The sequence below is a fragment of the Leptinotarsa decemlineata genome, unplaced genomic scaffold (assembly GCF_025532065.1).
Source record: "Leptinotarsa decemlineata unplaced genomic scaffold, Ldec_3_MD MMD2_tig00000690_RagTag_RagTag, whole genome shotgun sequence".
Classification (NCBI taxonomy): Eukaryota; Metazoa; Arthropoda; class Insecta; order Coleoptera; family Chrysomelidae; genus Leptinotarsa; species Leptinotarsa decemlineata.
Window position 1 is genome coordinate 1,429,963 of NW_027412554.1, and position 3,618 is coordinate 1,433,580.

The window sequence follows — 3,618 nt, forward strand, 5'->3', positions numbered from 1 at the left end:
GTAAGTTCTCCATATTTATATATTTTTTACAAGATATATAATCTTATTATTGTAGTTGTCCTGACGAAGGTGTGAAATATACCGAAAGCTTGACATATAACAAAGAGTTTTCTTTGTAACAGCCCAGCTATTGACTGCAACCTCACGAATTAAATCGATTTATGTATATATATATATATATATATATATATATATATATATATATATATATATATTATATATATATATATGCTTTTAACCTTTTTGACTCCGTATACAGTTAGGGCTTCCAACCCTCCACCAGAAGACATTCATTTACCTGAATGTAAATGACGGTTTATTATTAATTTTACCACAAATATACGAGGCAAATAGAGAGGGGTAATGAAATTATGTTTTTTTCATATAAATTATCAACATGTCAGAAGAACTCGTTGAACTCCTAACACTTCTATACCTTAGTAGTTGTTTACAGCTGATTCTCGGCCTCCCCCCACCACTATGACGTATTAATTGCTTTTTTTATTGGTTGTTGTTTGGTGAAGTTTTTTTGTTGTGCAGTGAAGTCAAGGCATTGTGACCTTGAAGTGTCTGTTGCATGGATCGTTCAGATTTTTTTTTCATATGAGATTTTGTGTGTTTATGTGTGTGTGTAGGAGAATGCACGGTACAGGGTTTCATCATGTGCTTGTTTGTCTATGTACAAACATACGTCTGCATACTTCGAAGATCCTCCAAGTAATAAATGCTCCATCGGTGTTAGGGCACCAAGTTAGTAGTGGAGTGACGTCACAGCAATAACCGTTCAACGGCTAGAGAGCGACATGTTCACTCCACGACGTGTGGCAGAGTAATGCGTATTCATCGGTCTGCCCTCACCTCTCCTGAAGCGATGAAGGTTCGCTCTAGCCCCGCTATCGATGGTGACACAACGGCAGCCGAGGACTGTTTGCCTAGCGTCTACCCTCTCCGAGACCGCAACGACCACTGCTTGCTCGTACCGGCAACTGTTATCGCATCAAGTTGGGAGATGGGCTTGGCTGTGACGTCAGGCATCTCTAGTGGATAGCAACTAGCAATGTGAATCTTTCACGGTTTCATGGTGGGGGTGACTCACACTGTTTAATATAAAAGAAATGCCTGGCACACTATGAAATCAGTAGACGAATATATCTGCAGCAGTTAGCAATTGGTAGAGTGTTATTCAGTTCGTAATAGAAGGAAGACGGTGAGTGTATTTGTCTGTTGGAAATTGTTTATATTTTCATATATATTTTTCATCATGTCCGTTTCAAAAGTAGACTTGAATAAAATTAATAATTTGATTGTACAGGAGGTTGAAATACTAGAGCAAAAGGCCTTATCATCATTGCCAATTGATGAAGTGTACATAATTAAAAATATGTCAACTTATTCTACACGATTTGGTAAATCAATTTTATTAACTTTGCAAGATGTGAGCAATGATAAATTATTTAAAACATGGCTACCAAAACGTATTTCGTTGCAATTCAGTGATGACGATATATCTTGTATCAACTCATCAGGTGGTAAATATACGATGATGTATTTAGGACAGAGCCAACAAAGTTTTGCTGGCATGAAAACGCGATCTCTAGTCAAATTCAATATGATTGAATAATAGTAATAATTTATAGTGAATTTCTTTAGGTCATAGCTTACAAAGTTTTTTTTGGTGTGAAAACGATAACTCTAGTCAAATTCAATATGATTGAATAATAATAGTAATTATAATGAATTTCTTATTGTTTTATTAATATTCATATATTAGATGATAATTATATGGAAATATAAACATTACTAACTTAGTTGAATACACTCACTTTGTAACTACAAGTAAAATGGGAATGTGAGTATTATATCACTGAAAAATTGGAGGTTGCTTATTGTTTTGTTTTTTGTTCGATTTCAGTTCCACCATTTAAAGATGTGGATGCAGTACGCAAGTCAAGATTGGGTCGATATTGTAGATCTCAAATCATCGGTTCAACATTTGTCGTCTAAATTGAAGGTGTTGGGTGATGGAGCCGAACATGCAAGCGTGTATGATATGAGTGTATGCTATGATGAAAAACAAATCGAATTATGCCTTCGTGATGCTGAGAACTATTGGAGTGGTGCAGAAGTTTGCAACAAATTTTTGGATAATGAATTGGAATTGTGGCAACTTTGTGAGGTTATGATTGAACTGAACCTAAGAAGATTCCTGTATAGCCTCCAACCATACTTGCCAGAATGGATTATTCATCACTTTGAATTGAATGATGAAAATCGAGAGGAAATTGAAGATGGTCGCGAAAATGATGATTATGAGGAAGAAGTTATTTTAGATAGTCTGTATGTTCCTGTGAATCATAAATAATGTCAAATAAAAAACTTTGTATTATTTTCATGTTTTATTTATTTAAATCTGATGAAATACAATAGAAAATGATTACAAAACAATAAATATGATATAAAATACAATACATGATATAAGTCAGTTACAAATAAAAAAAAAAAAAAGATCATAAAACAGTACATGATAGAGTGAAAAAAAGTGTCAATATCTGCTATGAACTGAACCATCCAATGCATTGTATGTTAAAACTGTATCATGCAAAATTAATGCATATACTTTAGTGTTGTCTGGAAACTTGGTCTTCCTCGTCTCAAACTCAATCTTTATATCAATAGTTGATGATTTTGTTGCATTCGGTTGATGGGAACAATCGATGACGAATAGTGGATTCTCTCTAAATTGTCCAATGTCCATCAGAGGTTCACTCATATCTTTATCATAATAACTTCGCTGGAAACTCTCAAAAGCATAATAAGCAGGAGCATCAAGTTTTTTATCGAAATTCAAATTCCAACGCTCATATGGATAAACTTCAGAATTCAAGTATACTCGAATACTATTGATATCAGCAGTTGTGAATTTTGTAATATCTTGTGTTCTATCTTCAGATGTGGTAGTACTTTGGAATGCGATGATGACAAAACGAGGAGTTTCCAATGCGTTAGTTGTTTTGATGGCCCATATGTCTGAAGAAGTCCCACGTAATGATGGTAGTTCATAGAGGTCCCACATACGATACGCCAACTTGATTTTGGCATTCAGACCGCTTTTGTTTATTCTACTCAAAAGTTTGAGCTTGTGTTTATCATCTGGTACAATATGCCTTATTTTCCATTCGATTTTATTTATTTCCAAATCAGCATCAACCTCACCTATATATGAGTTTTTTGAATGATCGAGCGATAATCAAAATCAATTCTTGTTTGGCATTCAAGATACTTTTGTTGTAATCTTCAGCAAAACCCATCAAATATTTCAGTGGTAGTTTTCCACTAAAAACATGACTGTTTGTATCCAAGATATCTTGCTTCAATTGTGAAAGTCCCCAACCAGATGTCAATAATGTGTTAGCATGAGATTGTCCAAATGATATCATGGTTTTCATTGTAGATGTTATCCCAGGTTTTCTAACAACAGCCACTTGTTCACCTCCCATTTCATAACGAATTTCGTCAAAGAGAAATGCAATTGCATTATTCGAGAGATAGCATGTTTTCGCTACATCTTTGGGGGTGAATTTACCTTCTATGTAAATGAAGCTCTCGGCAATATCTAGT

General features: G+C 34.5%; 1 long non-coding RNA gene across 1 annotated transcript; it reads left to right on the top strand.

Moving 5' to 3' along the window:
* Window positions 1-442: 442 nt before the first annotated feature.
* LOC141482073 (uncharacterized) lies at window positions 443-2,204 on the top strand. The gene is made up of 2 exons (XR_012465319.1): window positions 443-1,849; window positions 1,913-2,204. It is a non-coding gene; the product is annotated as an uncharacterized lncRNA (long non-coding RNA).
* Window positions 2,205-3,618: the final 1,414 nt, after the last annotated feature.